The following is a 25,080-nucleotide window of genomic DNA, read 5'->3' on the forward strand; positions in this document are numbered from 1 at the left end:
AAAAACATAGTAGAGACCTAGTGTAACCATTTCTTCTTATTTGTGATGAACATGAGAACCAGTTAGAATAAGGTTTGCCTGTATGGAAAGTAGAAGTGGGTGGGTATACAGCTGTCCTGATTCCAGGTACACTGGTATTATTTCTTCTAATACTATAACACACCTGGTAGAATCCATTCACTACGGAAGAAAAGGACACACAGGTATCAATGAGGTTTTGTTTAGAAACGGCATCTCTGTGAACCCCAGCATCCTTGTATTTGCCACTTGCTAGAGTTTCCAGAAGCCAGCTGGTAGGCCACCAGAGTCAACATCTCTGGAGAATCATATTGTTTGAATAGAATGTTTGGAAAACCTTTCTCTTGTTCCTTTGTTCTGCACAATAATCTTCTCTGCACAATAATGCAGCTGTGGTTAAAGTTATACATAGATGGTTACAGCTGTCCTCGTATAACTTCAATTACACAGTAGTTTAGTATACACAACATATACCATACACACACACACACACACACACACACACACACACACATATATATACATATATTGTGGTTTATGTAGTTATATAACTATGTGGATGTCCATAGGTATACATAGGTGGCTATAAATAATACAGGATACATAGATTTATAAAGAATGAACTTTGCATCTAGCTGACTTAACCCAGGAAATGTTGTAAATTGTATAACATTACAGTAGGCTGGACTTCCAACAGTATACACCAGCATCTCAAATTTAGGCAGAAAAAAAAAAATACAAACTTCAGTGACTCATATTCAATCTCCCAAAAGAAGTCCCTGGACTTTATAATACATTTATGACCCTGCAGTCAAAAAGTGTATTTTGCATAGCCTGAAGTTAAATTAATTCCCTATGTTCATTTTTATGATGACCTCGGTAGACAATACTTAAAAAAATAAACTTTATTCACTTCGTTGTGTTCAGCTTATTAAATCATGGACTGTCAGTTTCTTCTTCACAATGAGTAATCTCAGTTACTTAGAGAAAATTTGATCATAATATTCTGGATTAAATATCTTGGTATGTGCACATAATGGATCACCAGTATCACCTTGCTGAGAGCTGTGGTCCATAACATGGTGAAACATAACAGGTCACAATCCTGTTCTAACACGGCCAAAGTGATGCGACCCAGCTCATCTGCTCTTAGCTTTTCTCTACTCTATGCCCACCCATCTTATGTGTGACTAGTTCAAAAATAAGAAGCCACTACAATATCATTCCTCTATTTTTCATATAATTTATTACACGTTAAATTTCTGAATTTTAGTTCATTTTCCCAGAAGTCTGACATCAAACAGGCACTTTTTCTTCTGGTGGATGATGAACTGAAGGTATTTATTTCTACAAACCTTACAAAAGTCCTTTCAATACTGAGCAGCAGCACGCTATAGTGGAAATAACAGGAGGCTAAAAGTCGAAAGAGATGGATTCTATTTGTGGCTGTGTTTATAAACTATTTTTTTTAACACTGCTTTAGAGTTCTCAACCCAGGGTGTCTCCCCACTAGTCCACTGAAACTGCCTCCAGAAATGTGGTCTTTATTGACATTTTCCCTTCCATCACACAATATTGTCACGATTTCATTTCACATGTCTAGCCATCCTTCTGCAGTCTCTTTCCCCACTTTTTTTATTCACCTGATCTACTCACCTGATTCACAAAAGAAAAATTGAATCAGAATAATAAAGTTCACTTTCCCTTTGCCTTTTTATTTTTATTTTCACTAATATATCCAAAATATTAAGGAACAACATCTGTATGTCATGGACATATAAACTGAAATTTATGAAAAATACTTTCATTCTTTTCAAAGCAAGTACCAGCTGGAAGGGTCATGCAAATTAAAACTAACCAACCACAATGATCTTGGTTTTTCTCTTTTTTCTCCGAAACACAATGGATGTAACTTTTAGCGCATTGCAAAATGTTACCTAAAGATTAGCAATTGCCTATATGTTTGGTGTGAAAGACCTCTTCTCCTACTTTGTATCTAAGCAGTAATAAGTTTGACGGATATGCTATGAAAAAATGATGCTTTAAAAGTTTAAAAATAATAATATATTATATGACCTTGAAGATATTGCCCTGGTTCAAGAGAAGAGAACATCATTACAGGCTCTGTCTTCTGAATTCATTGCCTTCTACCTTGATAGGCACTTAAAATGTAAATTAAGGAAGAATACAGCTTTTAGGATTGACTATGCCTAAAACCCCAAAGGTACTATGTTACAGATTTTATTTGCTATTAAAAGAAATCATTGCAATTTTGTCAATGTCAGACATTTTAAATTCAACCTATTCCATAGCAAGCTTTCTAGTAGCCTATGTTCCTTAAATCTGGGACTACACTTAGTATACAAGGAAAAAAATCTGTCAGTTTAGCAATGAACTGCTGCACAGGGAACAACTTAATTTCCTCTGTATTTAAAGCTAAAATGCCATGGGGAAAACTTGCCCGCTCATTCAGGTCAGCTGAGTCTTAGAGATATCCTAGTTCATATTCAGGGAAGTATGGGGAGAGTCCAAGGATAGAGCCCCGAATCAGTTGTAGAAGTCACTGGGACCCAGGATATTTGCCAGGATGACCTCATGCCTCCCCGGAAGGAGAGATCTGAGCATTTCCTCAGAATCAAAACATCCATGTTTTCATGGGAGATATGAAAAGCAGAGAGCAAACTGGGCATATAGAACAACTTCAGCTGAGTCAACTGAAGATGAGCACATTCTTAGTGACCTGAACCCAAGCAGACAAGGGGAGTGGAAACTTTCCAAGAAACTCTTAACAGGAATTAACAAGAACTGTAGTAGCTAGTTATGTGGTCAGTGGTGACCAGTGATCAAAACGAAAGTCATTAGCAAAAACACAGCGAAAGTCAAGTTGGTTTTCAGCAAGAGACAAAAGAGAGCTTGCATTTTATTTTATACCAGTATTTTTCAAAATTCAAAAATAAACATCTGTAAAAGCTTGTATTTTTTTTACATATGTACACATTATTTTTTAATATTCCTTTCACTATGTTTTATCATGTTTTTACCCATATTGACTATGGTTCTCTATGCTATACAGTAGAACCTTGTTGTTAATCCATCCTATATGTAATGGTTTGCATCTGCTGACCCCAAACTCCCAATCCATCCCTCTCCTACCGCCCTCCCCTTTGGCAACCATGAGTCTGTTCTCTATGTCTGTGAGTAGCTTGAATTTTTTTAAAACACATTTTATCAGATTGGGAAAGAAAGAAACCTGAAAAAAGATGAAAAACAAAATCAGTAATTTAATGCTTTATAATATAATAATAGTAAGTACTTTTTGGATATTTCATCCAGGCACAAGTATAACATGTGCTTTCACATTTTTGATGACAATCTATCAACACAAAATCCACTAATTTAGGTAGACCAGATATGTGAGTCCTGTCAATATATCCATAAAAATTTACTAGATTATACAATCTAGAAGCAAATGCTTCTAGGAGAAAATACAGGCAAAGCACAGGTACCAGTGTGCTCTCTGAGAATCCCACATTTGAGGTATTTTGGGATGAGTCCTTCTCATTAGATTTAAGAGCAAATACTACATGGTTTTGAACTACATGGACCTGGAACTAAATTGCAGCTCCATCAGGATGCTGCCTTAATCTGAAGGCAGCTAACAAAAATTTAGTAGCCTTATACAGCCCACAGATGGCCTGCTTCAGGACCCTTGTAATTCTGCAAAATCCGCAGTAACCCTGACAACCATTTTAAATTATATTCTATTTTTATTTAATTTTTAATTATCCTGTATATATTTTTATTTAATTCACTGAATTCTTTAATGGACTGTGATAATGTTTTAAAAAAAAACCTTCCCTTAATAAAAATATTTGCACCTAATTTTTTTCTCTTTAGTTTTTTATTTGTCCTGGAAATAATTGGGGATTACAAGATTTTATTTTATTTTACTTGCATTTTAATGTTATTTTTAGTCTACTTTTATTCTATTTAACTACATTTTTTAAGAAAATTTACTGGATTTGTTTATTCTTTTTTTTCTTTTTTTTTTTTTTTTTTGGCCTCACTGTGGGGCATGTGGGATCTTAGTTCCCTGACCTGAGACAACTCATGCTCCCTGCAGTGTAAGGGCAGACTCCTAAGCAGTGGACCACCAGGGAAGTCCCTATTGGATTTATAATTCTATCTTGGTTAAATGTTGGGATTCCCTGTACATGTAGTTATGTTTTTTATTTTTTATTTTTTTGGTGGTACGCGGGCCTCTCAGTGCTGTGGCCTCTCCCGTTGCGGAGCACAGGCTCAGCGGCCACGGCTCACGGGCCCAGCCGCTCCGCGGCACGTGGGATCCTCCCGGACCGGGGCACGAACCCGCGTCCCCTGCATCGGCAGGCGGACTCTCAACCACTGCGCCACCAGGGAAGCCCAGTTATGTTTTTTAATTCGCTATTTGCTTCCATTAACTTATCTATACCTAGGCAGTTATCATAGATTGTAATTACTAGAATTTGATAATAATTCTTGATATTCAGTAAAGAAAACCCTTGGTCTTTTTCTCTTCCATATCCATTTTAGAATGAGCACATAAAGTTCTTTATCAGAGCTTGTTGTGATGCATATTTAAATTGCATTTCTTTTTAATCCTTCAGTGCAATTTACTTTAGGTGTTTAATATATAAGCAGCATATGAAATATTTAAGCCATTATGAAAATCTTTTCTAGGTTAATATAACTGTTTTACATTTATTAAGATTGCAGATATATTTTAACATATTTCTGCACTAGTTTTATTTTTTCTCGTGTGTATTGTTGTTTTTTAACCATTTACTACCTTTGATTTTTTTGTTTCCTTTCTTACATTCTATTGGATTGATGTATTTTCAATACATTCTCTTTTTTCTCATGTAGAAGCTGAAAATATGTTTTACTGTCTAGTACATTGAATAGATGATCTTTCTTCTGAACAAGAAACAATTTTGAGATTTAAACATGTTTTGAAAACATAAGATCTTACATGAAATTAACAAGAATAATAGTTTTACCTTTAAAAGACAATCAATTATTATATTTAAAATAAAGTTATATTTAAATTCTGTTTTGTCATTTTTTTCTTACACACCATATATTTCTAATGGTTTACTTTTATGTTGAAGTAAACATTTCTATAGTTTTTCAGTGTGAGTCACTAAGAAGCAAATTCTGTTGTTTTTTGTGTCTTAAAATGTCTTTGTCTTGCTTTTACTGCTAAATCATATTTTAGAGAAGTTAATAATTCTAGGTTGGTAGTTTCCTCTCCAACACTTTTCAAATGTCTGTGGCATGTACTGTTTAGATGAGAAGCCATCTGTTAATCTATTTGTCACACTTTTGTAGGTAATGTGTTCTTCCTTGGTAGCTTTTAATACTGTCCTTGTTTTTTTAATTTTTTTCTTTTCTCTTCTAGCGCTTTTTTCTTGGTGAATTTCTCAGTAATTTTTTTTTTTTTTTTTTTTTTTTTTTTTGTGGTACGCGGGCCCCTCACTGTTGTGGCCTCTCCCGTTGCTGAGCACAGACTCCGGATGCGCAGGCTCAGTGGCCATGACTCACGGGTCCAGCCGCTCCGTGGCACGTGGGATCTTCCCGGACCAGGGCACGAACCCGTGTCCCCTGCATCGGCAGGCGGATTCTCAACCACTGCGCCACCAGGGAAGCCCTCTCAGTAATATTTTACAATTCATCATTTCTTTCTTTTTGTGTATAATCTAATGTGTAATCTGTCCATTTAATTTTTTTTAAAATTGAAATATAGTTGATTTCCAATTTTGTGTTAGTTTCTGGTGTACAGCTAAGTGATCAGTTATACATAAATATATGCATATATATATTCTTTTTCATATTCTTTTCCATATGGTTTATTACAGGATACTGAATATAGTTCTGTGTGCTATACAATAGGACCTTTTAGTTTATCCATTTAACTTTTATTTAAATGTCTATAGGTATTTTGTCAAGATTTCAAATTGTTTAGTCTTTAAAAAATATCAAATTATTTTTATTTAATTTATTCTGACTTCATTTCATAAAGTCTTCTTATTTTTGGACATTATACCTTCTTTTACTTATTTGATGATCCTAAATATATTAATTTAAATTTTTTTCAATTTCTTCTGGAACATATCTTCAATTACATATTTGCTTATTTATTTGTAGCATCAAACAAATGTGTGTGGGGGGGGGTGCTTAAGGTAGGGTGGGTGTTTGTGTGTGTTTCACCTTACCTCCCTGGTCTTATATTGGCAGCTTTGGACTTCTGCCATATTACTCTGCTGAAAGCATTGCAGAGTCAAGCTTGAGGCTAGCTTGCCTGATCACAATAATTTTTTTTTTTAAGTAACCATCTCTCTCTACATAATACTTTATTTAAGTTGCAGCAATGACCAGCCTTTTTTCTCCATCTCAGATCAATACTATTCCAGTCCCTGGATTCAGTTTGGTTCTGGCACCTCCCATGAATTTTACAAAAAGTTATCTTTCCCATTAACCCCAAGTAACTAATTCTCCAGGCAGCCTTACCTGCTTCTCTGTGTATCCTTGGCTCTTGCCACCAACTCCTCCTGCTTTCCTGCAAAGTCACGCCTCTTAGATTTCCCTTTTTATGTTTTATCTATTATTATTATGTTTTATGCTTAGGAATATCCTCAAAGGATAAATAGGGAAATAAGTTTTATTTTGCTTTGCTCTGGGATTGTACTGCCAGGGCTGTGCTCACACTATAGCCCATCCAAGTTATTGGACCAAATATTAACTGTTTATCAGGTAGATCAAAAATAAATAAACTTGTGTTAAGAATTCAAAAAAAGTGGACCTCACGGAAATGCCATTTGCTGGTCATTTAGTGAGTATATAATTGCTTTTTGAGTTTAGTTAGATAAATTAATAGAATTTTCATGAACTTTTTCCATGATTAAAGTTAAGTGGACAATGTTTTTGTATTTATGAGCTCCTTAAAGTACAAATGTGGACACAAAATGCTAAAATATATACTATTAAGATATAACTTGGCCTTCATTGTAAAAATCTGGAGAAAAGTAGAAAATGTCAACCTGAACATGGGGTCTTTTATTAATATTACTCAAAAGTAGATATAAACTAATTAGTTCATAAACTAATTTTCTCTTGGGTGGAGAAAACTGATAATATTTGAAAGTCATTAATCTATTGGATTTACAACCATGGAAATATTTCAAATGATGTACTGAGAATTTTTTTTACATTAAAAAGTATACATCCATCTTTTCATAGTGATTTTCAGAAACTATAGAGCACGTAATTAATATGTTAAATTTAATTTAATGCCAACATAGATTCAATGAAACATGAATTTTATTAAATTTGGTAAAACAAAAATTTTATATTTGAAAGACCTCTTAGAATTTATGTAGTCCAAAGTCACTTCTCCACAGATGAGGAACAAAAATCAGTAAAATGAGCTGAAATCTGATGGTACTTAGCTAATAGCTTCTAGCAATACATCTAGAATATTTCTAGACACATATGTAGGAATATGTCTAGATACAAAATTTCCTAATACCTAGAGTTCTTTCTAAGTTTTTATTGGTTTTTAATTGAATACATCCATATGATTATCCTAATATTATAAAATATGTAGGAAAAAGATGTCTAGAATAAGATAACAGGAAAAAACTACCCGTATTTTCTTGGTCCTGCTCTAACAATGTGTTTGGTTATTTAGCATGCATACTTCTGTAACAGTGTTTGTAAATGGCAACTTTTCTCATTGTGAAAATGACTTTATGTACAAGAGATCTGTCACATTGTGGCAGTGTGTTATCCCCAGGTTAAATTTAACTTTGATACCGCATTGCTGGACACTTTATGTTTAATTAATTGATTTGTTTTGTGGAAATCCACATCTTATATGAAGTAGAATGCTTTGAATATTGTAGTGTAAATTATTATCTTTTGTATTTAAGTTTTAAGAAAATTTCTTTCAGGGAACACAGCTGGAATTTAATATTTCCAAATAAAATCTGCAAGTTTTAATATTCTTTACAAAAATAATAAGTGAAAAAATAACCACTTTGATGGTAAAGTTGATGTTATATAGTGAATTCTTAATTAAAACCTAATAATCAAAAATCATTTAATAATCAAAAATATCAAGATGACATTATTTACATTCTTCCCCTGAGAAGAACAAAATGTTCTATAATTGTGAAAACTTTCAAAATTGGCACTGAGCTGTATCATGGAAGTATTATATTAATAAAGAAGGTGTATCTCAGCTCCATGTTGAAAACAAAATAAAATGAAAACAAAACAAAAACCCTGTTATATTTGACTCAAATATTAATTTAATGCAAAGTAAATAATCCATGTTTATATGAAAAGCTTAGGCAAATGCTAAATTTAAATAAATAATAAAACACATTTTTTCAAATTTTATACCTTTAGCGATAGTACTCAGAAATACATCTGCTATGAAGGGAAGAGGGGAAGAACCTATTCTAACAAAACCATCAAATTCTTTTAGATTTACTCATCACAAGATTTTAAATGTGTCGTTTTTTAAGAGGCAACATGGTAGCACTATAAATATATTTTACAAAGACAATACAGTGAGATTACCAATATGAAGCAATAGAATTCTAAGGACCTAGAGGCATAAAATCCACAAAGGTATTGAACATTTTTCATTTTCTGAAATCACCCTGCCATTTTAAGCAACAAAATGAAGGTCTTGTAAAAATGACTTTATTCTGCTATCCCTGAACACTTGACAAAGAGTTTAGGGGAAATCGTCTGTGTCTGGTCTTTGAAAAACTCTCACTTTGTGTTCTGTTTTCACTGCCTATATGAGTTCACTCTTAGGAAGGAGGAATATTCCGAGATTCATGAGTTCAGAACCACCTGTATAAAATGTTCCATCTCAACTATAAATTCACCCCTCATCAAGTGCACAATAAATAGGTTCATGGATTTGAAAATTAGAGTCTTTTAAAATGAGCTCAATCAAGCCTGAACACTGTAAGCACTTTCTATGCAACTGATTAAGAAAGGGTATGAGCAAAATATCTAAGACCTATGTAGACAGAAGCTTATTATCCTTAAAATCATACCTTTACAAATGACTGATACCTATGTTAAATAAGAAAAAGTTCCAAGTGAATGTGATTTTTTTTCTTCCTAGGTTTTTGTACTTATACAAGCTGCATTAGTGCAAAGAGAACTATAGATAAAGCCCTTCTAGATCCGTCAAGGCCTACAGAGTTAAAACAATATAATAACAACAACAAACAATAGCAAAATATTAGTTCACCTTATCAACATTTCCATAATGTAGATGTGGTATGAAGTATTAAATATGGTCAACGATTATGACTTGAACATATTTCTATGCTTATTTACATGATGTATCCGCTTAGGCATATATATTATTCCTTGCGAATATATACATGTCAATCCTAATGGTGGTACCTTTAAACCACATTGCTCATTAGATATATGAATAATATTAAATGGAAAAGAAAATTACTTTGAAACCTCTATTATTTTAGAGACCCACATAGTCTAGCTCAAAGACTTACAGTCCATATAAACATATCATCATTTGATTTAGAATACAACTTGCATTATACTCATTGCAAATGCGGTGGTCCAGTGGGTTTACATACCTTTGCCTGCTGAGTTAATCAAAATACAATCCCATTAGAAGACTTAAGAATATACTTAAACTAGCAGGACCATATTACTCCACAGTCACCCCTTAAATTAAACAGAATTAGAACCTCAGATATCATTTGGGTGATTTGAATGATTATAGGCCACGATTTCTCATTGGAAAGATTTTATATTATTCATTATTTGTGGGTTAATAAAGCTCTATTAACATTTTATACTAAACAAACAAATCCACTACACTATCTGTTAGCATTCACACAGTGAAAAAAATATGGATTGTGGTAATAACAAGGTCACAACTGTTTAATATCAAAACCAACTAAATTTTACAATGTGGGGACCCTTTGGCCACTTAGGGACAAGTTCATTGATCTCTCAAAGTGGTCATCTGTTGGTCTCATTTCAAATGGGAGTCATGTTCCAAATGATGCACTCTGATCTCTGGCGGGCATGGCTAAGCCATTCAACTCTCTTTACAGAGATTATAGTAATCAAATGTCACAATGATATAAAATTATTCCTTGGAACTGGAGAGTTTCTGCTATGGCAGTGGCTTCTCACTGAGAGAAGATTCCCTGGGCTGGATGGACACGAGCTGCATCAGAACGAAAGTCAAAATCTTCCGCACAAGGAGAGGGCCCAGTGGTAACCCTGCTCTGTGCCCTTATCGCCTCACTGACTTTTCCTTCTTCTCTGCCTTTGCTTTCTCTGCACTGAGACCAGCAGACCTGACACTGTTCCCATGGCTATCAGATTTTAGTGGGCAAGAGAAGGTTGAATAGAGAATGTTGGTTAAAACTTCCTATAGGCCCAACCAAAGAGGTTCTGATTTCAGGGTTTGGGGATGATATCCAAGAATCTGCACGTTACGCAGGCATCCTAGGTGACTCTGAGGCAGGAGATAGATGGGCCCCAGGCTGAGCAGCTGTCCCCTGTGGACAGAGACTCTAAGATGAAGACGCTAGCAGGAAGCTCATAGGAGGAGCTGAGTCCAGCCCGGGTAAAAGGCAAAGAGACCACATGTTTCTCATCCTCACGGTCGAGGAGACCCCCCTGACTACACATGCGCAGAAAGGCTCCTCGGAGGTCAAAAGGGAGGGGCGCCACCCCATAGTAGGTGATGTCAACCTACTGACGGGCCTCTTCGCGAGAATCCATCTTGACTAAGAGATGTGCCCGCACGCAGGAGAGGACGCTGCGTTAAATCAAATACGGATTCAGAACCAGGCAAAGCAAGACGATTGGCCAGAGGACACCCGGAAGAACTGCCCCATAGAAGTGAATTGAACTACAAGGAGGGCACGACTCTCTCTCTGAGCCTGCCCGTGGGAGTCTATTCACACGTTCTCTTTTTCCTCCTAAGAAGCACTTTACTTGTTTCACTACTTTCCATCTCTCTGTGGAAATTCATTTCTCCAAAGCTGGCGCCAGGGCCTTGTCACTGGTCACTGGCCCTGGGGTATAGCGGTTAGGATTCGGCGTTCTCACTGCCGTGGCCTGACTTCAATCTCTGGCCAGGAACAGAAATCCTGCTTAAAGCCGCTGCAGGCCGAGGCCACCCGAGATCATCTCCAGTACTGGGACGGTAAGCCCCATACTTGGGAAACACTGCTCTACCCTACATGCTATACTCACCTAAGAAACAGATGCACCTCAAAGCACATGAATTCAACGTGCGTACCAAGGTCTAGCAAAATATTTGCAGGCAATTATTTGCTTCTTTGATGAAACTGAGTGTGGGATTTCAGTTGCTGAATGATGCTTTTGTTCTTTCTAATAGAGGTAGAACTGCATCTATGTAAGTACCCCATTTACAAGGTTAGGGCCAGAAAATATATGGTGCTCCGTCAGAGGCAATATATTGCACTCTTTAGAATTTTAAAAATTTAATCTTTCCACCCTGAAATGAACTGGTTAGTGGCATTAAACATACCTACCCTGAAAGTTGTTCCTCAGCGTCTGACAATAGGGCATCTTTGTGTGAGATATGAAATCAACTTCAGAAGCCTGAAAAAATTGCAATCAAGAAAATTGCAGGCATTTATATTTCTCTTGAGGATTTTGTTATCTGCTCTCTCTAGGAGGAACTAATTCCATCTTATCTTCTAGGGGAGGAACTTGTTTGATCTCCAGAGGTTGTCAACCTGTGAACTCTGGTATGCTATTAAGTTATAGCAACTAATTATTTTAAAATCTGACTTTTGTATAATTACTAGAAATAGATCAAAACTGTTTTAGTATGTAGCAAAGAAGTTGTAGTAATATAATTCTAATAGTCGTTCAGAAGCATAGAGAGTTGAGGTTAATCTAAGTATTTTCATATGCATTTGAGCTTTTAACAATATTTGTGCTTCTCAAAAACCCTGCAAGAAAGGAAGGAATGAAAGTCTGGTCTGCAGTACACAATTAAACAACTGAGGCAGAGCAGGTAAGTACCTTTCCAAAGGTCACCCAGAGAGTAAGTTAGAAGATTGCCCTGAATCTAGCTCTATGGTTCCAGCTCATGGTTTCTTCAGCACACAAAGCACAAGCAGGAGACTACACAGCTGTTCACTGATGAAACGTTTTGTCTTCAAGTCCTTGTACTTTTTTTTTCCTTCTTATTCTTCCTTCTTCTCACCCTCATCTTTTCTGTTTTTGGCCATCCATGGAACATCTTATTTTAATATAAATACTGACCACATACAGATACTTTAAAATGAAGCCCTTCTCTCAGGTCAGATCAGTGTTTCAGCTGGTGCCGGGTATATGGCGGACTGAACAAATATTCGAAAAGTGAAGACGTCAAGATCTATCAGAAGTAGTTCTCTAGAAATTATGAATCTTCCTAAATTTGTGGTAATTAGTGCCATAATGAGATGCTTCATTTCTTGTGTTTCAGCCTTTAAGGAACATTAAGTAAGCAGCTCTAAAATACAAAGGACAGAGATCGTGATGTGCATGTACCTGCTTCCTGTCGGTCAGGACTCATTTTTACCTCGTGCCACCACTGCCATCCCAGGTCCTCTGAGGCTCTCTGACTTTTGCCTCTCTCTAAGTGAACTGGACTCATGGGGCTTGCATTGGAAGCACACCTAACACTAAAAGCCAGAGAACTTATGATCTGGACCCAACTTTGTCTCATGTTGGGTAAATCACTAAATAGATATATGTATGTTTTTGTCAATCATGGGGGCTTGAATAAATGATCTTCATGGTTTCTTAAACCTCAGAATTCTGATTTCTAATCCATAGCTTCCATTATTCACCCTCTTTCTGCATAGTTTATTTCATCTGACATTTACCTCTAGGCCATTGCATTGTAAAATGTTGATAAGTAAGAATAATTTTAAGCACAATGGTATCTCACGCCCTGGAAGCTTCATGGCAGTGTGCTGAGGGAGAATAATTTTAGTCAGGTGACCTAGAAGTGTGTTCAGTAATGCAAAATAATCAATCTTAAAATATGTGATTACACTGCCCCTGAAGTTTCCCATCTTGCAAGGTGTATTTTAATCCATAATTGGTTGATGGGCTTCAGACTAGCAATTACACGCTCTTTACTGTTAAATGGCTTGGGAGACCACCTGAGAATATTTCAGAAATATTTTAATTTGTTTGGAAAGGTATCTGAGAGGAAAAAAAAAAAAAAAGGATTTAGAAGCTCTTTGGTTTCCAAGGTGTATTTTTTAACAATGCAATAATGTTGGAAGAAACTAACAATTTAACCCCTTCTGATTTTGCTCCTAGAGACTGTGATCTCACATGCTGGAGGGAAGGCAGAAAAACAAAGGTATTAGCCTACAAAGGCCTCAGGGGAGTTGTTTTAATAGAATGGTATCATGGCTGTTGATCTCATTTTCCCATACATGTTCACAGCTCAATCTGGTGGAATGGCTGTGTTTACCACCACTGATACTTATAATCAGTGTTAACGTAGGGAATTTAGACAGCCAGCCAGGCAGTCCTTTTCTTCTCTTGTTAACTGGGCTTGTTATTACTGTTTCCTCAATTTCCTAGAGGATTCATGTGCATAATCATGTCAGCTGCTAAACTGGTGGGAATTGAAGCCATTCTACATTTTGAAAGCATTAGCATGTGCCGAGTTAGTAGCTACATAAATTAATGCTCTGCTTTCCACTTTTTAAAAACTTCTAGCAGCTCGAGCAGCTCTAGATTTTGGTGGATGTGTGTTGTCAGCATAGAAAAAGTTGAGTTTGGGCAATTATCTGCATAATTATATCATTTTGGAGCCAATCAAACTAATGAAGTCTTCAAAATAGATGTACTCAGGTTTTGCTGTTGTTAGTATTTGTTTGAATCATTTTATTAAACTCTTCGTGTTTATCATATTATTCAGATAAATGTTATGCCTCTGTTTCATTTATATTTAAAAGGTAATAATAATTCATTAGAACAGATATCTCATTTTTTTCTTTTTTAATAATATATTTTTGTTATAAAAAAGGATGTATCTTATTGTAGGCATTTATAAAATACATATGAGAAAAATACAATAAAAATTACTTGTAACTCCACAGTCCAGAGACAATGATGGTTAATACATTGGTGCATTTCTGTATTTTCCTTATGAATATAATCTAAAATAAATGTTACAGTATAGTTCGACCCATTTCAATATGGCTTTTCCCCCCACTACTCCAGAAAAGTTATCTCGCCGAGCCTTTTGTATCTTCGTTGTTGTTACATTTAATAAAAACCTCTAAATACATTTTTATCTGCCTTGGCTTTCCCTCGATAATTGAGTATCATTATATATTTCAGTGTCTCTGAGATCAGGAGTGGTACCTGTCTTATTTATCTTTGCAATACTAGCACAGTAGCTGGCACACGGTATGGCTCCTTTGATATTTTGTTGAATAAATGATGATGTCCTTCACCTTCAAACAATCTCTCCATTTTCTATTATGGCAATAAACTTTGTCTACTTTCCACTATTTGTGTGAAAGAGTGCTCAAAATCCCTTTTGTTTTTATCTTGTTCCTTGCTACATTCAATGCTAGTGACTTTCTTCTCTACATCTTCATCTTTCACAATCTACCTGATTCTCCACACACTCTTTTGTTATTTCAGTTGTCATCTGGATGGTTTTCTTTCCTAAATCAAAATCCATTATAGATATTCTCTTTCCAGATTCATAAATGTGACTGTCTACTGTCATTTTCCACTTTGACACACACATCTCAGAAACATTTTAAGCCAAAAAAAAATACCCTCACCTCCCCCAAAGTAACTTTATCTCTCTGTGAGATCTTCAGGAATAATCTGACAAAAATGGGCTTGAGTGTGGGGATTGATGAGACCCCAGTTGTAGGTGAAAAAAGAGAGGAATTGAAGACAATCTGGAGGAATAAGTGTGCCCATGTTGGTTACTTTTGAGATAAATGCACCAGCAAACTAAACTGTTTATGAAGAGTGTGTCAATTTAGGTTTTACATTTCAAGATTTGGGGAAGTGTGGACATAAAGGTTCCTGTGAAATGGATTGGGATTCAGAGAGAGACTCGGTTAGGGTATTAACCAAGAAACCTAGACAGAACTCCATAGCTGTAGACTCGAGTAATAAGCCAAACGAGTTAGAAAAAAGCTATAACTCTGTTCCGGAAAGTCCAACCTGTGAATATAGCCACTTACACACCAAAAGAAAGTCTTATTGCAAAATTATGTATTTCTTAACTAAAACTGTATTTTCCAAAATGCATCCTGCAGAACACTAGTGATTTACTAGCTGGATTTATACAAAAAGGGAACGGACTTAGATAGTCAAATTAATTCAGGAAAGCTGGGATTAAAAAATAATTTTATGAAAGAACTGTCAGAGATTTCAGTATGATAATGTGTATTGGAAACTCCAAGAGGAAGCTGTAGTGTGCAGGGTTTCCTAAATATATTTAACAGCCATAGTTCACTCTCCGAGTCCATTTCTGTTTTGTAAATAAATTTGTATCATTTATTTTTAGAATCCTCATATAAACAATATCATATGATATTTGTCTTTCTCTGTCTGACTTACTTCACTCAGTATGATAATCTCCAGGTCCATTGATGTTGTTACAAATGGCATTTTTTCTTTTTTATGGCTGAGTAATATTCCATTGTATATATGTACCACATCTTCTTTATCCATTTACCTATCAATGGACATTTAGGTTGCTTCCATGTCTTGGCTACTGTAAACAGCACTAAACAGACTCACAGACTTAGAGAATGAACTTATGGTTACCAGGGGGGAAGGGTGTGGGAGGGATAGTTAGGGAGTTTGGGATTGACGTGTACACACTGCTATGTTTAAAATGGATAACCAACAAGGATCTACTGTATAGCAGAGGGAAGGCTGCTCAATATTCTGTAATCACCTAAATAAGAAAAGAATTTAAAAAAGAATAGATACATGCAAATGTATAGCTGAATCACTCTGTTGCACACCTGAAACTAACACATTGTTAATCAACTATACTCCAATAAAAAATAAAAATTAAAAAATATATATATTTAAGAGCAATTCCTATTTTTTAAAAGAAGATTACTAAGGAATAAAGAGACTTGTGAATACACTTTGAAACATACTGCTAAAAATAGTTGCAGGAAACTCAGTTGCATATCCACAGTACTAAGTAAAGCAAGAGTTTTAAAAATGCAGTATACTAAACAATGAAAAAAAGGTGTGTAAAGTATATTCTAACTTTTTCTCAGCTATTTTTCTATGTTGGCAATAAATCAATAGTTATCACCATAGTTCTCCCAGCAAAAATAAATAAAAGCTGATGGTCATTTTCTATATAATGAAAAATTATAATATGTGCTCCAAATTTCGACATGCATGTTTAATTTTTCACAAATACCGAATCTCTATCAAGCAGCCTCTGGGTCACAGTCTACCATAGTCATTAAAGTCTGAAGACTATATATATACATATATATACATATATATATATATATATATACACACACACACACGGAGTAGATATACATATAAATAGAGTATAAACCTCTCTCTTAAATGTGGTAAGAGATTGTAGTTCAACAACCAGCTCTAATCCAAATATCAAACAGTTTTTTTGAGAAAGCATAGTGAGATGGAAAGAACACTTCAGAATTACAGAAACTTCAGTTAAGTGATTAACTGAAGTAATTCATTTGATTAGTATTTATTGTAACTTACCCAATTTACAGATTAAAGGACAGGGATACTAATACAGAATTCATCTTACTATATGCAGATATAATTCCCTTAATTACATTTAAGATAATGTATGATTAAAAACTCCTAGCAAACAAAAAATAGAAGGGACCTACTAAACCTACAAAAAGGGCATTTATTTTTAAAAATTAAAAGAAAAAAATATTAAGACCAACATACTTATTAAAATAATCCTTAATAAGACCAGAAATTTTTTTAAAAAGTTTGCTATTTTCAATTCTATTAGGATTGTACTGGAGTCCTAGTCAGTGTAGTTGAAAAAATAAAAAAATAAAATCTATGATTGGAAAGGTGAGCAAAACTCTTTGTTTCTAATGATGTGATTGTCTTTATAGAAAGTTCCACGTGCAGTTTTGTTATTAGAATAAATAAGGGTGACTCAACCAAAAGAAGAAGTTGACATATGACACACAACCGTAATTCCTTAGGCCAAAACGTTTGGTTAGAAAATGTATTTTTTTAAAATTGACATTTAGAATGTCAATAAAAATACATTAAAGCCCTTTATAGAATAAATTATTTTACTGAAAACATTAAACAATTTAAAATAAATGGTGACCATGCCTGTATTTTGGAGAGAATTCTCTATCATAAATATATCAGTGTTCCCCAAACTAAGCAATCAAATCAGTGCAATTCCAACCCAAATCCCAACGGGGTTCTTTATAGAACCTGCTAAGTTGATTTTAAATTGCATATGGAAGAAAAAAGAACCGAGATGTATGAGAGATCCCAGAGGAAGAAGTAGGTGGCGAAATTGGCAAATGAAGAAAATGTTTGCCGCGATAGAATCTAGCAAATCATCTAACAGTTCAAGCAAACTGAGACTAAAAGTTGAGCCATGTTATGCAGTAAACGCAGAACATCACTGACATCACCATAGATCTCAGGGACTGGTGAGGCCCGTGCAGGCGAGGATGTGTTTGAAGAGAGGAATTTGGGAGAGTGCATACAGATTACTTTTTGAGGAATTTTGGACCATACAAAGGAGAGAAGTGGAGTGATAGCTGAAGGATAATTGCAGTCAAAAGAGTTGTGCTTGTTTGTTGGGTTTAAAGATGGGAAAACAACAGCATTCTTTTCTGCTGATGAAAATAAACCAGCAAAGCAGAGCCAATTGAAGGAAGAGGGGAGAAAACCCTTGGACCAATGCCCTTGAGTAGCTAAGAGAAGATATGATACAGTAGTTGATATATTCCAAAGTTTTTGTTTGTTTCTTTGTTTATTTTTAAGTAGAAAATGACAGAACAAGCATGCTCTGTCATATGCATGTATACCTGCAGGAACTTTATTGTGATTTTTGTCAATTATTAGCAAAATGATTTGAGACAACTTATTTACACTTGAATTCAGCTTTCACCTGTGCAATGATTCCTTCTTGTGAGGCTGTTGAATGAATTAAGCAAGATAGTATATGTATAACACCTAACGATTTATTTTCAAATAAAACAGGCTCTCAAACAATCACAACTATTAGTGTTCTGATTTTTTAAATGATAAAATCAATTCTTTCATCCTTGAAATATTTCTGATTGTTACCATCATTTAAAGTCTCAAATGTAATGTCTATAGTTGTTTAGCGGTCTCTTAAAATAGAATATATTCTGCTAAGAAAGATCCCCACTGATATCCAATGATAGATAACATTAGAAATGTTATCTCAAACAACAGCTACACTTCTTTTAATACGCAACAATCTGCAATTTATACTTAGTTGGGTCATTTTGTTTCTAGTATAGGTATTAAACTCTAATGTCCGAAAAATTACTTTTAAAAGTTATTAACTATAACTTGATCTGTTTTAAGGCATTTGCATATACTTACTAAATTTAAGTTAAATCAAATTTAATTAATTTACCTTTTTTACTTTAAAATTGTAATTATGAATTCACATGATCACTCACAAGTGTCCTTAGAATTTAAATCTGAGAGCAGATGATCATCTCTCAAGATCAGAATTTGTACCAAAGACATTCTTGCCTGTGTTTAGTGGTCAGCATAATAGTTAATGCTCCTTACTAATTGCATATATAATTGGCATCATTACTAATTTAAATGTCTGAAGCATATTATTTTCTTCCCATTTTTCTCTTTTTACTGCAAGCGCTCCTTGGCCTCCACAATTATTATAAGTTGCACATTACTGAGTATCTGGATCATCACACACACTTTAAAATTCCAGCAGCTAAAGTGACTTTATATCTGAATTTTCACACACACACACACACACACACACACACACGGAGACACATGCTTTTACAGTTTCTAAGCAGAATTTTCAAAAGCTTTTTGTTTTCTTTCAAGATTACACAACTGGAGTGTGAACATTACTGTTCTCAAGATATTGCATGTTTTAGACTCAAAATGATTTACTGAGAAAATTCAAGACATTGACATTCCCATGGTGGTGCCCCAATTACAGAGCCTCCATAATTATGTCTGAAACAAAACCTGCCAGCAGAGGTGAAAGCTTTAGTGATAGTAGTTGAATGCAATGAAGAGCAGTGAAGAGCCTTCATCAGCCTCAGTGGGGAAAAACTTGTCTAGTGACTGGTCTGTGGGAGATAATCAAAATGTATTCTAATGTGATCCAAAGTTAATGAACTTTCAAGCATGCACAGAAAGAACACAATTCAAATGCACACATCAGTGATTTATATAGCTATAACTTAATTATTTGGGAGGAATTTCCATTTGTGTTATATGTTCTGTTATCGATGTAACTCAATTGGATTGCCTTCTTATATTTGCATTTTAATGCACTAAGAGGATTTAATTTGAACTTTTCTCCCACAAGGCTATTCCAAATGGAAATTTATTTCTAGGTTGCTATTTGATCTGTACTCCATTCATTATAATCAAACATGTCAGAGTATGCTATGTTGCATACAATCACTCAGAGTATGTGATTAGTATGGAATCAAACTCAACTTAAATTTTTAAGTAACTTTGTCAGCTCTGGAGAATGACACCAAATCCAAAGTTGTGTTTCTTTGTGATGAGGTTGTAAATATAAAGGACATCATGGTCGTTTTGAAAATTTATATTATCATTATATTATCATTATACAAATATAATGATCAGTGAGAAAAAAGTGAATTTATATTACATCAAGGGGCCAGTACAGAAAAGCAAAAAGAATTAAGAAATATCCAATATACACATATTATTGTGATCTGGTATGTTAAATGGACATTTTTAAAAACCTATTTTTTTGTTTTGGAATTGCCTTATACAATGCTTATAAAGGTGTATATTTTAGAATGTGAAGCTTGTTCTAAACAGTAGATATTCACATAAAATTATTGTTATAGGTTGTAAATTAAGAAGTGAGAATCCTCAAAAATGAAACAAACATAAGTTTCTATATAATACAATAGCATTTTAAATAAACACGTATCCAATACCATTATGCACACACACACACACAAATGCAAATTCATACAAGCATTCACATTTACATGTAGAGAGAATTACAAACTTATAAAATATGAAATTTATTTTTTTTACAAATAACAGAAGAGAAATCTTATAATCATCTCAACTTCTTTAATGGAATTTAATATGTAAAAATAAAAACATATTTAGAAACATATAGGGCAAAAAGCCTATGCAATATTACAAGTAGGTATGATAAAAATAAAACTTTATTTTCAAAATATCTATAAAAATACAAGTTTATAAAGGGTTTATACAGTTTAGAGTCAAGATTGTCTAGGTTACATAACAAACAATTCGAAAATCTCAGGAACCTATTTTTTTTTATTGCATGTTTTTGCCTGTGCTATGCACTCACTGACTGTTGGCAGGAAAAATGTCTCTTCCTGGAGTCACTAAAACAAGGAACTGATGGAGAGTCGTCAGTCTTATGACATTGTTATCTCATGGGCATCAGGATGTGCCATAGAGGGGAACAAAACAGAAAGAATGGGGCACCAGCTCTTCAGTGCTTCCAGAGAGGAGTGACCCTGGTGTATCTACTCTCAAGTCACATGACAGCTCACTTTAAGGGGGTAAAATCGTGTAATCTGTGTGTGCTCAGAAGGTGAAGAGAATAAAGAATTGGTGAGAAGTAATAATTTCTACCACACTACAGGACCTTTCATATTGTAAAGCTTAGACTATCCTGAATGTATATTATGATTCTCCAAAGCTGTATTGAAGTTCCTTAAACTTTTTGAACAAGTGACCTATTTTTTTAAGTGGGATATTTTTCCACTAAATTTCTATGAACATACCTTTAAATAGTAGTTTATGCTGTATTTCAACTCTGTGACAGATAAATAGACAAAAAGTTTTTCACAATTGCACTTTAGCAATTAAAATCTTGATGTTCTATATCTAATCATAATAATTTCTTACTCATATAGGTCGAAAGGGAAGGAAATAATAATGAATTTTTGGAACCCAGACCTTAACCCATTTCTGTCATAATTTCTGCACTCCTTATACAAGGGAGTATTTAAATATGTTCAAATCTATGATTTTCTGTATAGCAAAAAAATGTTGATTATCCAAAAATAAATCACTTGTTAATAAATAAGGTATCTATAGATTAACTAGGTTTCTTATCACATTTTCTTTGCTTCCAGCTCATTTTTAAAGATTTTTATAGTATTTTTTTAAGTTTTAGATTCGCAGAAAAGTTTCAAAGATAGTATATATATGTGCTAGATCATAACTATATACCTAACACCTAGTATCCCCACTGTAAACATCTTATTATTATGATACGTTACCAACACCAATATATTATTATTAACTAAAGTCTGTACTATATTTTGATAGTTTTAGTTTTACCTAATGTCCCTTTTCTTTCCCAAGATCGATTTGAAGACATCACATTACACTTGGTGGTGTTGTTTCTGTATGCTCCTCTTAACTATGATCTTGCTAGTCTTCTAACCATTTTTTTCAAAATTTTGTAAATATGTTTAACTGGGAATTAGTTTCTAAACTTATCTATTTCTTTTTAGGTCACTCTTCCTAGCTTAACACAGAAATGTTGCTTTTCAAATAATGCCAATCAAGTCCAAATTCAAGAAGCATTTCACAAGAAGCTGTTTTCACAACAGACAAAAACTGGATTTTAAATCTACAACAATTCTTTGATGCTAGGCATTTCCAAGTGTGTCTTATAAAAAAGCTGTAAGATTTTTTTGTTGTACAGAATTATACATTCACTTTATTATCATGAGAAAATATTGGGTTGGTCAATATTTTCATTCAGGTTTTTCTGTAAGATCTTATGGAAAAACCTGAATGAAATTTCTGGCCAACCCAATACAAAATAGAGTGATAAATCCAAATTGGATTCACATTTCTGTACACCATTTAAGTTAAAATTCTACTGGCGATCAATTCACTATTCTTTCTCTGAAGAAGCTTTCTGGAAGAATTTTGTTAATTGTTTATGTGTCATTTCTTTAGTTTGCCTATTTGCTTAAGTAAATGACAGGCATAAATGACTGATCCACCTTCATTACCTAAATCACAGTCTGACTTACCTAGAATCTGGCAGGTTGTTGGTTAATATTTAGTGAAGTTTGATATCTAAAACCAATAAATACATACTTAAACAGTGAAGCTGTCCAAACCTTCACATATTAGATGAGTTTGTGAACAAATTTTACTCTTCCCTACTGGGTGATCAGTTCTTCCCTCTGATGCCCACAACTAGTTTATCATTAAAAAAAAATCCTCAAGTGTAATTCAAATTAATGTGAGATCAAAGGCACTATTGATATTTTTTAGTGTGTTAATTATTGTGACACCCTAAATTCTGTTCTGTCTTGAATTTGGTATTTTACTGCATTTTCAACCGTTATATCTAGTATATACATGATTCTAACAGGACTTCAACTTTTAATATGTCAACATAATACTCTATTGAAAATGTAGTTATCTACATATTAATATTATAAAAATTCCAACTAATATGAGAGTTTTAGAGGCTATATATATATCAGATGGTATAAAAATAAAATATTATGTATTTCAAGTTAAACATGATTAGAGTATTCTCTAATAATAATAAATTATCAATTATCAATTATCAAAAATAAATTATCATATGTGTAGTTCACTCCCCAAAAGATAATTGTGTTCATCTTAAACATGTAAAAAATATTATACAAGGTAGCTCAAAAAATGATATATACTTCTTGAAGTCCATGTGATTTATTACCATACTTTTATTTTCTGAGTCAGGCATTATTAAATTGAATTACAAAAGGAATGATCCCACAAACTATTTTATAAATGAATACAACTTATATAATTTGAAATGAATTTTAAGTGCTATAATGCTTACAAAGGGGTAAACTCTTGAGAAGGAACATAATTAGTACTCAACCTGAAAATATACATAAAAATGGAAAACAATCAAAGCGATGTTTGACATTACTTTTTCCAAGTTTGTAAGGAAAAATATTGCAAAGTCCAAATCAAATCATTTTGTTTGTATCCTTCACCATATATATGATCATAGCTATGAGGCTCATAAATGGAGTTCTAGTATTCAAAACTTATTACCACAACAATCTCCCCAAATTAAGTGGCTGAATATCTCTGAATGGATATAAGGATTATACACAAAAATATGGAAGTGCGGAGTAATGGAATGAGGCCCATACATAGTTGAGTCCAATTACAATTGAAATAAAATGACTTAATTATTTTTCTTATTATTGAATCTGATGAAAATAGATTCCATCACTGAAAACTCAATGTGGATTCAGTCAAATAGTCTATATATTTATATCTAAATTAATATATATATGCATTTATTTAATTTTATTGGAAAAATAAGATGATTTTAAAAATATTTTTGTTCCTGGTGAAAATGATACCTTGTGATTTTACTTAATTTGTAAGTCAGTTTCAATGTTATGTTCAGTTTGTCATTTGTTTTTTTGTTTGTTTTTTGTTTTTTGGCCACACCTTTCAGCATGCATGTGGAACTTCCTTGACCAAGGATCGAACACATGCCCCCTGGCATGGAGTCTTATCCACTGGAACACTAGGGAAGTCCTGTTATCTGTTTTTAAGATACAATATTTGGAGTGTGCCAGAAATAGAAAATTGGATATTCCACCATTTACTGATATGACTTGAATGAAAAACAGAGATAAAATTGTATTAACAAAATTAGTTTTATTTTCCCTGTAATTTAGGGAAACTTTTAATTCATAGTGCTTTTGCTTTTTGTAAAATTGAGAAATTTAGAATTTCTTAATTAAAAAATAATGGACAGGGCTTCCCTGGTGGCGCAGTGGTTGAGAGTCCGCCTGCCGATGCAGGGGACACAGGTTCGTGCCCCGATCCGGGAAGATCCCACATGCCGCGGAGCGGCTGGGCCCGTGAGCCATGGCCGCTGAGCCTGCACGTCCGGAGCCTGTGCTCTGCAACGGGAGAGGCCACAACAGTGAGAGGCCCACGTACCACAAAAATTAAAAAAAAAAAAAAAATAATGGATAATCAATATTGCATTGGAATAAAATATCTTTGTTAAGAGATGAGTTGCTCTGTAGAAATACTTCTGTACTTGAGAAATCCAAGTGCTCTCTAGAAAAAATGCTGAACCTGGTGCATTTTTCTTGAAAACTTTAGACATTGAAAAAAATAAGCTTGCCTGGAAAATATGAACTAAAACTTCAGTGTTCTTCATATACAGACATTGGGCCTTTAACCTACCAAGAAGCCTTGGGCTCAGCCTCAGTTCTACCTTAAAAGCTCTTTACAGCTTTAATAAAATAATTTATATGGTGTCTAAAATTGTGCTTGAAACCCAATACTTGCTCAATAAACTATTATTATTATTTCATAGAATCCAATTTTCACTGATTCTATAAAATCAAGTTTCTCTTAGATTAACAGTCAAAGAACATACAGGAAGATTTACAACAAAAGAATTATTTCTAAGAGGTATATTAAAACATCACATTCACTAATAAGCAATTGTAAATAAAAGCTCACAAGGAGGTAGATGAAAGAAATGAACAGGAGTAAGACAACAATAAATATATCTTGAATTTAAAAAGATCTAGAAGTTTCAATTTTCATTATTAGTTTAAGAAAATCATAACACACAACACTATGGTCAAATATCTCAAACATTACTAGCATAAATGCATTGATGTAATCATTTTAGAAAATAATATGACATAGGTATCTCTAATCTTA

At 33.9% G+C, this 25,080-nt stretch overlaps 1 protein-coding gene across 4 annotated transcripts in view; it reads right to left on the reverse strand.

Annotated features, from left to right (window-relative positions):
• The window catches only part of FSTL5 (follistatin like 5), a 688,483-nt gene that overhangs the window by 648,047 nt on the left and 15,356 nt on the right, over positions 1 to 25,080 (reverse strand). The gene's annotated exons all lie outside the window — the stretch shown is intronic.

The sequence above is a fragment of the Kogia breviceps genome, chromosome 6 (assembly GCF_026419965.1).
Source record: "Kogia breviceps isolate mKogBre1 chromosome 6, mKogBre1 haplotype 1, whole genome shotgun sequence".
In the NCBI taxonomy this organism is placed as follows: Eukaryota; Metazoa; Chordata; class Mammalia; order Artiodactyla; family Physeteridae; genus Kogia; species Kogia breviceps.